The sequence below is a fragment of the Dendropsophus ebraccatus genome, chromosome 4, assembly GCF_027789765.1.
Source record: "Dendropsophus ebraccatus isolate aDenEbr1 chromosome 4, aDenEbr1.pat, whole genome shotgun sequence".
Classification (NCBI taxonomy): Eukaryota; Metazoa; Chordata; class Amphibia; order Anura; family Hylidae; genus Dendropsophus; species Dendropsophus ebraccatus.
In genome coordinates this window covers 80908659-80922111 of record NC_091457.1, presented here as the reverse complement: position 1 = coordinate 80922111, position 13453 = coordinate 80908659, and the positions used below count along the sequence as shown (strand labels likewise).

The 13453-nt window shown below is 41.7% G+C and overlaps 1 long non-coding RNA gene across 2 annotated transcripts in view; it reads right to left on the bottom strand.

Annotated features, from left to right (window-relative positions):
- LOC138789753 (uncharacterized) overlaps positions 1 to 13401 on the bottom strand; it is a 30950-nt gene extending 17549 nt beyond the window's left edge. Inside the window, exons 1-2 of one of the 2 annotated variants that reach the window (XR_011362785.1) lie at positions 13304 to 13401; positions 11679 to 11755 (exon numbers count right to left, since the gene is read on the bottom strand). This is a non-coding gene — a long non-coding RNA (uncharacterized lncRNA). Of the gene's footprint in view, positions 1 to 11678; positions 11756 to 13032; positions 13146 to 13303 lie in introns of those variants that run through there. The other variant, XR_011362786.1, reaches the window with a different exon arrangement.
- Between the last annotated feature and the right edge of the window lie 52 nt (positions 13402 to 13453).

The following is a 13453-nucleotide window of genomic DNA, read 5'->3' as shown; positions in this document are numbered from 1 at the left end:
TAAGAACAGAAAAAAATGTTCTTGACCTATCACTTGTAATTAAAAATGTTTTTTTAGCTGGGTGACAAACAATACAGTACCAACACAGATCATCCCCGGCTATCCCAGACTCTCCAATGGCATATCTGCCCTGTCAATAAGTGATATTTCCCTTATTTTGTTTTGCTGTGCAATTTGATACTGGATACATTTTTCAAAGCTCTCCCAATTTGTGTTGCTTTATATGTCTATGGTTTTAGTTAGATTTATTATGGTGACACATAACATTAAATTTAGCTAAGTTGGTTGTGTCAAGCTACTGTAAGCCACAATTAAAAATAAAACAGTGAACAGATTGCCCCTTTACAGAAAAGGCATAGGTCGGGGGCCTGAGTATTCAAACCTCCAATGATTTTAAGCCTGGAAAAGTGTGTTTCTATCCCTAGCTCACTACATCTCCATTTCACTGCAAGAGATGGGCTACATATTATATCTGCTAGATACAAGGCTCAATAATTGTGCAGCCCTTGCCTTAACTGTAAAGTAATAAACTTTATACTTTAACTTTCCAAGCTTCTCTTGTCCTCTGGCTTCTGCCCGCAGCCACCGCTCACACTTCTGTGCTAGTCTCTGAAGCCAATCACTAGCCGAGATTGGACCCCACTACAGCCGGACTGGCTAAGCGGATCTCAAACATCACAACCCGGGTCACCGCTCAGAACAGGAAGTGGCGGGGGAAGTGACCGGCAGTAAAGTAACAGTACTTTATTTCTTCTATCCTCCACTCCAGCACTTGCCAAAAAAAAAAAAAAAGTCTGGCCAGACTTCTCAAGCTTTATAAATTTTAAACAGCAAAGCAAAGGAAAAAGGAACCAATTTGAGAGGCTCAGCAGTAAAAGGAGCACAATATAAGGCTGGAAAATGAACAGCCAGGGAAGAGAGGGAAAAAAAGAACCACTAGGAGCAGATGGTGGCGATGCATAATGGAAACTGTAGTCTGTTTTCCAAACAACTCTTGCTATGCTAAGAAAAAAAAAAATATTTCATTCTTTTTGTAGTATTTGGTTAATAAATGTGTAAAACTATGCGCACAAAAACAATGGCACGATTAACACAACTTAGGCGCAAGGTAAATAATTTTATTATAAAGGAATCTGAACAAGATAGGTAAGCTAAGTATATAATTTTGTATGGTACTGCAATATTGTAGAGTAATATAAGATTGATACATAGGGAGAGAGGACCCTGTGCAGTTATTTACTTTATGTCATTTGTTTGTTAACTACTTATATGTACAAAGCTCTGGAATTAGGGGCGGCTCCGCTCCTTGCTGCTCCTCTGCAAGTGCTGGAAATAGATGGATCCAGTCCTGGGAAACTGGGAGAAGTATCCCAGGACTGGATCCATCTTTTTCCAGCACCTGGGGAGAAGTAGCAGGGCGCGGAGCAGAGCTCAAAGCCCACAGCTGTATGAGTGGCATGCAGATAAAAAGATATCCCTAGCTACCACCAAGCCTTCCCAGCAACAATCCTATTTTTTTTTCTTTTTTTAAATTCTCCTGACACAAATGGGTAATGACCAGTCTAGATGATACTGAAGAATACACAATTCTAAATGTTAAATCTGTTCAGCAATGCAGTGATGAATCAATATCCTGCTTTCATGCGGCTGTTAGGAAAGGGAGGTGTAGTACCCCACCATAATAGCAGTCAAAAAGCAAAGAAATTCAATTTTTTTTGTTTCAGGAGCAGTTCAATCTAATAATGTATTATGGCATTGCAATGTCTTTAGTCCACAAGGCTTCCCTGTCCTTAGTACATGATGCTCAAGATAATTATTTCCATTATGATTTATCAAACCAAGACCTGGAGCACCTAAAGACAGCTGATTTCAGAGGTCCTCTATTCTCATCTCAGGCTCAGTGCCCTGTGTTCATATTGCTGTACCACAGATATATATGGATGTGTGCTGCTTCCATGACAGGGAAAATGATTGATTTTCGCCATTTTACTGGACAGGGTTGTTCACATGGGCTCTGATGTACTTCTTGCACTGGCCTCTATTTCATCTGCTATAAATCTCTGTGTGAGCGTTCCGCCGAGGTCATCAATCTTGTTCCAAGCCGATACAATTTAAGAAAGCCAGGAAGACTACAATAGCAGACAGAAGGTGGCATGATTTACAGTGGCTGCACAGCCTTCCAGGGACCTCCCTTTGCAGGCCCTTGTTAAGTCGCAGTTATTACAGCCCAAATTGATGTGACTACTGCCATAAAACGGCATCACGGGGGATGCTCATGGGTGTCTAATCAACATGATTGCATGATTAACTTCTGTAAGGACAGCTATAAAAAGGAGTTAGCCCTCATTTATGGGAGTGTATTGAATGGTAAAAATATGGAGCTATTTATGGACAAATCACTTTATCTCTATAGAAAACGGGTGTTCACCACTCAGGATTATTTAGTTTATTTACATAGAAAATAGCAGATTAACTTTGGAAATACAATGCATTCCTGATACAGAGTTATGGTCTGTATTATAGTCCTGAGCTGCATTCACTATTCTGCTGGTTGCAATTAGAAATAACCCAAGGAAAGGTCCACAAACCAGGCTGGGAATTCACATAAAAATAGACAATTTTATACAGATTTTCTAGCTGCTACAGTCCCGCACCTCTTTAATATATACATAGCTCAAAAGCAATAGTAGTAGTAGCAGCAGCAAGATGGCAAGGATTTACCTACAGTTTCCAATGCTGCAAGTCAACACGAAAATTTGTTAAAAACCTGCAAATTCACTACATTGTTGAATTGGCTGCTGTGAATAAACTGCGCCAGACAGCCACAGCAAAAACATAGCCTCATAATACCATTTATGCAAAATAATGCCTGACAGATGTGAGAGTCACTAGATGCTAGAAGCTTTAGCTGCATTCTGGAAGTTTGTTTTATTACTCCTATAAAGACAAAATAAAGTGGTGAAATCGGCATTGGCTGTCTCCTAATTCCCACCTCTTAGATTAACTGGCTGCATGGGATTTGCTTTATGCCTCCAGCTAAATACTATACCAACGTGTCAGCCACTGATATCTATTGATTCCTGTGCTGCAAACTGACCTCATTTAGCTTTAGGGGTAATGATAATAAGGAGATAGCGCTACACCATCTGCATCTGTACTCTGAGTAATTGACACACCAGTAACTCCAGCATGAAAGGTTCAGAGAGGAGAAGATGCCTTTATTGTATACTGAAGCAGGAATAAGCCAAACAGATAGAATCTAATGTATTATGGATTTTATCCCTTCACAGTCATAAGGAACCCTTGCCTTTACTGCTTTATGTGCAACTCCATCCTTAACAAGTGGATGCCATCGGTCTTCATGGGACATGGGGAGGTTTTGACTGAATGGCAAATTGGCCAGTGCCTTTTACAGTTTTCAGTGTAATCCACCTTTGGGAGATCTTTGTCCCCTTAGGCTGGGTTCACACATTTGGCCATTATTTTTAGCTAAAGCCAGAAGTCCAAAAAACAAAAAGTGCAGATTTGTCCATTATAGTTTTTCTCTGCTTGCGTGTGCCTCACAACTATGAGATACAAGGAAAGGCAGATTAATTGTCAGCCAAATGGTTGTCAGATTGATGATTATCACCTCCAACCCCCTATTAAAATTGCTCGTAAAGGGACGGTACCCTAGTCGCTCTTAAGGGGAGGGTATCAAAGGTTAAAGTTTCTCTTAAAGGGAAGTCACAGTTAAAGGGGCGCTCTTTTCAAGCACTATGTATTTCCCTGGAAATGCAAATCTAGTTTAGTTTTAATATCCAGAATAAGTATCTGCCCCAACGATCTTGCAGGGCCCGACTGGGTTTGTGACCAATCTGTGCATGGTCTAAAAGGTGCCTTTAAAACACACAGATTTATCTGACAAATTTTTGAAGCCAAAGCCAGGAATGGATTTGAAAAGAGGGGGCACTTTTTTGCTGGTACCGGGGAGGAGGTGGCCGAGGGAAAAGACATCTACTCACCTCACCAGTTCCAGCGGCGGGTCCCACATCGCGGCGCTCCGGTGCCCAGTTCCCGGCCGCTTCTGGGTGTCTGACGCAGGCCCGAGACGTGACGTCTCAGGTCCGCTCAGCCACTCAGTGAAGGAGGCAAAATCCGTCTCGGGCCCGCGTCAGACACCCGGAAGCGGCCGGGAACCGGGACTCGCCGCTAGAACCGGGGAGGTGAGTGGACGTCTTTTCCCTCGGCCACCTCCTCCCCGGTCACAGCCAAAAAGTGCCCCCCCCCTGGAGTACCCGTTTAATGACCTGTTCCTTGTTTATAGTCTGTTCCAGTTTTGGCTTCAAAAATCTGTCAGATAAATCTCAGTGTAGATGCATCCTTAGGATTCTCTAAACTGTGCTTATTGATATCTTTCAGGAGGGTGTTTTTCAAACAAAGTTCTGTTTTCATAAAGAAATTGCAATAATATTTGATCATCATACATATATATTTGAAGACAGGTAAAAAGCTGGTCACATAATGTTAGAAATTTGTCCCATGCTGCATTATAGGAAAGAACCAAGAACCAAGCAAATAGATTCAATTATATCCCCAGACCTTCAGAATTCTGGATTAGCTGCAAAATCCTACGAAATTTGCCTAGGCAATTTAAGGATTTTTCTAATCTGTTTCCAACCGATCGGTTGACCATAATAAGGGTTTTCATTATTTACAAGATGCAGAATAGATTTCCACCAGTACAGTAGGTACTGCACTTCTTTATACTTGGGATATATGTTGGAGCCAGCCACTGTATGTCTCAGTTGTGCTGCTTACACATAATTTATGTTAGGAAGATTAAGGCCCTTTGAAGTCTAAACATACTGATCCTGTTGACCCGTCTTGCTTTACAAATATACCATAAGTCCTAAATAGTTTTCAGATCAATTTATAATAAGAAGGATTTAGCAGGATTGAAACAGTTTGGAGGACATACAGTAATTTAGGAAAGATTATCATTTTTATCAAATGACAGCACCCTGAATATGATAGACGAAAATGCTTCCACTGTGAAAGCAATGATGAAAGGTTAGCCAGGATCATTGATATGTTTAGCTTATATAAATGATAAAGATTTGCAGGTAATTGTATTTCCTAATAAGTCAATGATGCAGTTTGCCTTTTATATGGAAAGGTAAAACCCTATTCACTTTTTGCAGTTTTTGAAATAGGTAATCTTATAATTGTATTACCTGAGATTCCATAGTCTGCACAATCATAGGACCTGCTGTCCTGAGGTTTGTAATGAATAATAAAGTAAAGTAGAGTAAAACTTAATTCGGACAGTTTGTACAATTACAGAAATAAAAAAAATATATTTAAAAACACAGTACTACTTAATTATCGCAAGGTCATAACGTTCCACAAAGTGGACATACTCTGGTACTTATAGGGGCACGCGTATCATCGTTTTTGGGCCATTGTACTGACGTATTTTGGGGTTTTGGGCGAAAACAATTGCGCAGCGGTACTCCACTCAAACCCTGGCATACTGTAGCTCTTTGTGGCCAAGCTGTTAGCCAAAAAAAGTGTTCAAGATTTATTAAGGCCTGTGTGTCTAATGCCAAATTTCTGTGCAAGGATTGTATATTTTCTTGCAGCACGTGAAAAGTGAGCAAGCACAAAACTGTTGCCCAAATGATACATTCTCCCCCCCCCCCCCTTAATTTTTATTATTACTCTGTGTGTGTAACTGTGGGTTTTTTTTTTGTGGAATGCATTTTCGGGTACAGGTTTCTATTCTACCCTTTATGGGTGGGTCATCAAGGAGTTAAATCTGTCTGGAGTGAGTTATCAAAGCAACCTGGGCCTGGCATCTTAGATAATCTAAAGGGGTATTCCACCAAACTCTTTTTTTACATTACAGAATATCCCACCCATAGCTTCACATATTGGTAATTCTGTGTTCTGCGCCCCTTTGATGCTTTTTCTCCAGAACCACCCCCACTGGAAGCAAAAAATGAGCTAAATTGAGTCCTCTCCTACATGCTCCTCCCTCCCGACCCCTACCTTTAGAGTCGGGATCATATGTCCTCCGCAGTCAGTCAGTATGGGGAGGGGTGTTGGCTGGGGGGGAACTGGTCGCAGTCTGTCAGTGTATGGCGTGCTGGGGAGCTACATGACTAATAGGTAACAGCACTGCTTTCCAGAGCAGAATCTCTGCTCCTATCCCAGTATGGAGAAAAAAAATACAGAGGTGGATTGGGAGGGCGTTGTTTTCCCTGTCCGCACAGTGATTTGGGGGGGGGGGGGGTAATCAGTTTTGGTGCAGTCATGAGGGGGGATGCTGTGGAACATGTCTAATGTCCAAAGTTTTTGTGGTTGACAGATAAGCTTTAAAAGAGGTATTCCATAACAAGGAAATTCTATTTAAATATTTATCACTGAAAGGAAAAAAAAAAAATACAAAATGGCCATTGTCTCCAGCTACCCGAATCCTCCCTCTCTCCCAAGACAATGCATCTTCCTCTAAAGTCACAGGAGGGTTTTCAGAATCTGGTCTCTGAGCAATAGCCCCATCCACCTTTCACTTTCCAAAGAGTCTTTGAGGAATGAAAAGTGGAAACTGATTGGTTGCTAGAGGCAACTGGACCAGTTTCCCTTTACACCATGTTTGATAAATCTCCCCCTATGTGTTTTTGAAGAATTCTTACCACTATTTGGTGCAAATGGCACTATTTTACCACAGATGCACAGCTTGTGGGAAAATTGCAGCAAACATGCAACAAAAACACCTTGTGTGAACACAGCCCTAGGGAGAGAGAGCTGTAATTCCAAATGGTCAGCAGGTACTGCAAAATAACTGTACAATAGTCTGCAGTGAAACACCTTGCGGGGGGGGGGGGGGGAAATCGGCAGGAGTTCTGGTAAAAAAGGAGGCAGGGTGAGAGGACTCTGCTAAACAGCTGCATTTTGGGAATTGTATTACTGAGCAACTGCTCAACCAGGAAGTACAACCATAAAATACAGAAATAAGACTGCCCCATACAAATAGATTTGTGAACTGGGACAGACAACTAAGCAATGCTACATGCCTTTGCAGCAGGTTTATTTGTTTACTTGTTATTGGAGTACCCCATTAACCCTTTCATGACTGAGGTCATTGATGCCCGGATCAATGGCCTTTAGAGCAGTAACACTTATTTTTCCACCGGGTTGGGTTTTTTCGCACCATGATTTCTAGTTTTTATTAGTATCATATTAGTGTCAAAGAAAATTTTTGATCGCTTTTTCTAAAAAAAAAAAATTCTAATATATAATTTTTTTTTAAAATCAGCAATCCTGGTGGGTTTTTTTTTTTAGTTTACGGCGTTGGAACCATAATGTTATATTTAGATCAGACAATTCCACACGCTACAATATATGTTTATTTATCTTACATATTTTGATTTTTAAAATTTGGCAATGAGGCATTTTAAACTTTTATTTGGAGGGGTTATAAGTAGGGCTGGGCGATAATGGCCTAAATGAATATCGCGATTTATCGTACATGTAGCCGCGGTAACGATAAATTGAACGATAATTATGACACGCCCCTTTTAAAAGCCACACCCCTTTTGAAAACCCCATTTTCCGATGGTAATACAAACGTGGATTTATTCCATATAACTAAGCAAACTTCACAAGTAGTACACAACGTTTTGGCGTCTCCTACACCATTTTCAAGTGCCACTTGAAAATGGCGTAGGAGACGGCGAAACATCGTATATTACTTGTAAAGTTTGCTGCACATTGTTATATGTAATAAATTCACGTTTGTATTACCATCAGAGTGTATCTATATCATCTATCTCCTATCTATCTATCTATCTCCTATCTACGTATATCATCTATCTATCTATCTCCTATCTATCTGTCTATACATACACACACACACATATATGTGTGTGTGGTGTGTGGTGGGTGGTGGGTGTGTGTGTGTGTGTGCGTGTATGTATAGACAGATAGATAGGAGATAGATAGATAGGAGATAGATAGGATATAGATAGATAGGAGATAGATAGATAGATAGGAGATAGATAGATAGATAGATAGATAGATAGATAGATAGGAGATAGATAGGAGATAGATAGGAGATAGATAGATAGATAGGAGATAGATAGGAGATAGATAGGAGATAGATAGGAGATAGATAGGAGATAGATAGGAGATAGATAGGAGATAGATAGGAGATAGATAGGAGATAGATAGGAGATAGATAGGAGATAGATAGGAGATAGATAGGAGATAGATAGGAGATAGATAGGAGATAGATAGGAGATAGATAGGAGATAGATAGGAGATAGATGATATAGATAGATAGATAGGAGATAGATAGATAGATGATATAGATACATAGATAGGAGATAGATAGGAGATAGATAGGAGATAGATAGGAGATAGATAGGAGATAGATAGATAGATAGATAGATAATTGATTGACAGATAGATAGATAGATATAGGAGATAGATAGATAGACAGATAATAGATAGATAGATAGATAGATAGACAGATAATAGATAGATATTGAAGAGGAGATGTTAACCCATTCTCTGTTGCTGGCACTCCCATTATCATTACTGTGAATGCACTAAATTGTGATAGATAGATAGATAGATAGATAGATAGATAGATAGATAGATAGATAGATAGATAGATAGGAGATAGATCGATAGATAATAGTAGATAGATAGATAGATAGATAGATGATTGATTGACAGATAGATAGATAGATAGATAGATAGATAGATAGATAGATAGATAGATAGGAGATAGATAGTGAGAGATAGATAGGAGATAGATAGATAGGAGATAGATACATGATAGATAGATAGATAGATAGATAGATACATGATAGATACATGATAGATAGATAGATAGATAGATAGATAGATAGATAGATAGATAGGAGATAGATGATATCTATCTATATCATCTATCTATATCATATCATCTATCTATCTTCTATCTATCCATCCATCCATCCCCAGTCACTCAGTGGCTGCAGGGGGTCAGGTATAGGTCGGCACCTCCATGTTCCCCCGGGCACCGCTCTCTCTCTCCCGCACAGGAATCCTCGGCCCCTGTCACGCAGTGCTGTAGCACATGTATCTGTGTTCCGGACTGAGCGTCGCACACGGCCGCTTCCAGCACTGACAAAACATAACGGGGCTCCGAGAATTCCAGTGCGGGACAGAGTGCGGTGGCCAGTGAAGCATGGTGGTGCCGACCCATACCTGACCCCAACTGTATGTGCGGGGGAGGGGGGGCAGGGCTCACCGTGCAGCTTCCAGAGAAGCTAGAAGTGAGCCCCCGGCAGCAGCAGTGCTGAGCACACACTGGAGGGGACCCTGCCGTCTGTGTGCAGCCTGTCACATCTCCAGTCTTCCTCTTCAGCCCCCCGCAGCAGGATCTTCCATCCCTTCCCCTGCAGCAGTATATGTGTCCTGGCTCGGGAGGTAAATCGGATCATCAGCTGTCCAGCCTTCACCTCTTCACCCGGGACCCCTCTCTCTCCCTGCACCAGAGCACGCGGGCCGCCGGGTGGGGGGGGAAATACCGCAGATACCGTCCTGGCAGAGTTGAGGTCGGTTAACCGACGCCAGTGACGGTATCGGTATTTTTGCGGTATACCGCCCAGCCCTAGTTATAAGGGTTTTTAAATACCTTTTTTAAACATATATATTTTACTGGTAAATATGCAATCATTAGATTGCATATACTGCCATTGCAATGCATAGATCAGTCTGACAGTGATCTCTGCTGACATCTTTTTCCAAGACAGGAACTGTCCAGAGCAGCAGCAAATTCCCACAGAAAACCTCTCCTTCTCTGGACAGTTCCTGTCTCGGAAAGAGATGTCAGCAGAGAGGAGTGTAACAGACTGAAAAGAAAACATTTCCTATGGGACATACAGCAGCTGATAAGTATGGGAAGACTTGAGATTTTTATATAGAAGTAAACTACAAATCTATATTACTTTCTGAAACCAGTTGATTTAAAAGAAAAAGATTTTCGCTGGAGTACCCCTTTAAATCTTTAAGCCATTTACAAACCATAAATAAAAGATAAATACAGTTACAATGCAATGGAAACAGTTTATAAAAATAAAAGGGATAGAAGAAACAGAATAAATGGTTACTGATTTACAGAAGTGATATCCAGGCTGGGGGAAGGGGGTGCAAAATATGAGTAGTTGCTGTAATCAAGCTATGAATCTCCTAACAACTGACTTTTCTAACTTTGGCATTTCAGTCCCATTTTTACCCTGTAGTCCAGTCTTCCTCAACAGGTCATGTTTGGAGGATATAACATGCAAACAACATCTGTGGCAAACACGATGCACTGACCAATTATATCATCTGTGAAATGCTATGGAAATCCTGAAAACATTACCTGTTGGTGGTCCCTGAAGACTGGAGTTGACAAACAATGCTCTAGTCCACTGGCTGGTTATGTCACTAAGGGGAGGCTGGTCATACGATAATGAAGAGAGATTGAGAAGATTGACAACCCAATTGAGAAGATTGACAACTAAAAGGTCTGTATCTCTAGCCCACAGCTAATTCTGGGTAGTTCCTCTGTGGCTGTGAATTTAAAGCGACACTGTCACCTCCTTTTTGCCTTCTGACTTCTCTACACAGGTGTAAAGGGTAAATTTAGCAGTTTTCATACCTTATTTTAATTTCATACGTCAAGAAGCTTGTTCAAGTAAAAAGTGATCTGCAGATTGTGCTAAGTGGGCGGGGCTTCACGGTTGAAACTCCACTTAGCCCCACCCAGAGCCCCACTTAGCACCACCCCCTCTGATTTAATCACCACATAGGCCCCACCCCCCAATAGATAAGCTCACACCAATGGTTGCTGAGGGGGCCTATGATGTCAGGGAGTGCGGGGCTAAGTGGCGCTTTGGCCGTGAAGCCCTGCCCAGGTATCCCAATCCACAGTTAATAAAAGATCACTTTTTACTGGAACAAGCACTATGTCATATGATATGATATAATATAATATAAGGTATGAAAACTGTTAATTTTACCCTTTACACCTGTGTAGAGAAGTCAGAATGCAAAAAGGGGTTGACAGTGTCACTTTAATGTACCGTAAATATGAGGACTATTTTCCCTAACCATAACTACCTATGTGGGTCACTCCAAATATCAGTTACAATGGGGTTTGTTTTAAAGAAGAATATTTCCATTGAACTTAGGCCAGTGTCATATTTTGCCAGGTTTTCAGGGAGAACTCACAACAGGACCAATAAATCAGGATGTGTGGATAATGACCTCCAACCCTGAGTGAGAACCTTATCAGATGCTAGATACAGATCTTGAAGTGTAATTATGATTCTTCACGGTCGGCAGGATAAGCTGTAAAAACCCTACTGTCGCGTTCCGTGTTCAGGCACGCGTCAGAGGCGGAATTCTTCCAGCAGTTTTTTTTTCAATTTCACCACACTTAATTTTTTTCTGGTTTCGCAGTGTACTTTATGAAAAAATTCAGCCTGTCATTGCAAAGTACAATTAGTGGCGCAAAAAATAAGGGCTCATGTGGGTTTCTAGGTGAAAAAAATGCAAGTGCTATGGCTTTTTAAGCACAAGGATGGAAAAACGAAAAACGCAAAAGTTTACATTGGCCGGGTCCTCTAAGGGTGAATTCAGAAAATGATCAGACTTACATAGCTCAAGTAAGTTTGACACTTAATAGATTTTTCAAGCTGTTTCTGACTCTCTCCAAGTGACTGCAAACAGGAGGCTGCAAAAAAAAAAAAAAAAAAAAAAAAAGTCATCAGCTAGCTTTGGTAAATACCGGACTTATAAAATGAATCAGTTATGTATGTGCTCTGGTAGACATGAACCCTCAATTGCTGAAGTCTGTAATGCCACACCATCAGTACTTAAAAGGGTTATCCAGTGCTACAAAAACATGGCCGCTTTCTTTCAGACAACACGACTCTTGTCTCCTGTTCAGGTGCAGTTTGTAATTAAAGTGACTGTACCACCAGGCCCAGGAGGCAGGCCGACCCACCCGCAGTGGGAGGAAACCCCTGCCCCTCCATGATAGGGTTCCATTGATTCTAATGGAGTCACGTCATGGAGGGGCTGGAGTTTCTTCCCACTAAGGGTGGGTCAGCCCGCCTCCAGTGCTTCTGCCTGGGCCTGGTGGTACAGTCACTTTAAGCTCCATTCACTTCAATGAAACTGAGCAGCAAAACCCTGCTCAAGCTGGAGACAAGAGTGGGGCTGTCTGTGGAAGAAAGTGGCCATGTTTTTGTAGCACTGGATAACCCCTTTAAAGCATGGAGATCAGTTTTGGGACATATGTTTAGACAGCTGGGGTGTTTCTTGTCCCAAAACAGCAGCTATGAAGCCTTCCCAGCCCCACTATCCTGAAGTGAAGTCAAGGGCACTATATCTCATACATATACATTATTACGCATGTGTAGTACAGGGAGTTGTGTAAATACATAATGGTGGCTTGGTGTGACACCACTATGTGACAGGTTCTCTTCTAAGGGGTATTCTGGTGATAACTGCTAGATCAGTGGGGCTCTAACCACTAGGACCACCCACAATCACTATGTCACCTGTTTAAAACAAATGGCAGTTGTGACTAATCCCATATAGTGTCTAAACGGTGCGGCAGTGAGCATGCCCAACCTATGCCTCATGGATTTCTATGGATAGGTGGGGGGGCCCAGAGGCCGACTGCCCATCGCTATACAGTGGAGAATTGATACCTTATACCAGATAACACAAGCATACACCTTCAACCAAATTACTGGCAGTTTCTGTAACAGTGCTTATTCCCCCCTCCTCATTGACAGCTACACATACTACACTGTCAGACGCTACCACTGTAGGCAAACAGCCATTGCAGGCGTATGGGCACCTTTAGACCCTACAGGCCATAGGCATTAAGTCAGGGACCCCATACTTCTTATGGATACATACTGCCTTGTCCTCACAAACAATGAGAGGGGAAGGCTACAAATGTATTAACGTGCGAAGTCACATTAGGCTATTTGTAACCTGAAATACTCTGTGCTGCTGGGAGTCCTTTTTCCCATGCCCAGCCAGTGAATACCAACTATGGCGTGTTGCATCCTGCTAATGTTCAGACACTAGGCCTCATCTACACAATAGTTTTTCTGCAGAGTACAGCATCAGACTGAGGAAGGAAAGGGGACTGAAAAGGCGGAGAAGCCCCGCCCCAGGGACACCACCAAGCATGGAGGACAGTCCTAGGAGTTACCATGGTAACTACATGTCCTACAATGCCTTGACAACTGTTTTACTGTACCTCATGTCTAGTAAATGATGCTGGGGACGTGTAGTGCCACTGCAGCTGCCATACATCACTGCCTATAAGCCCGATACAATAGGCCCACAACAATCAGATCGCCTCTTACAACTTCCATCATCTACTAGAATAAGCGCGCGAATCTGACTA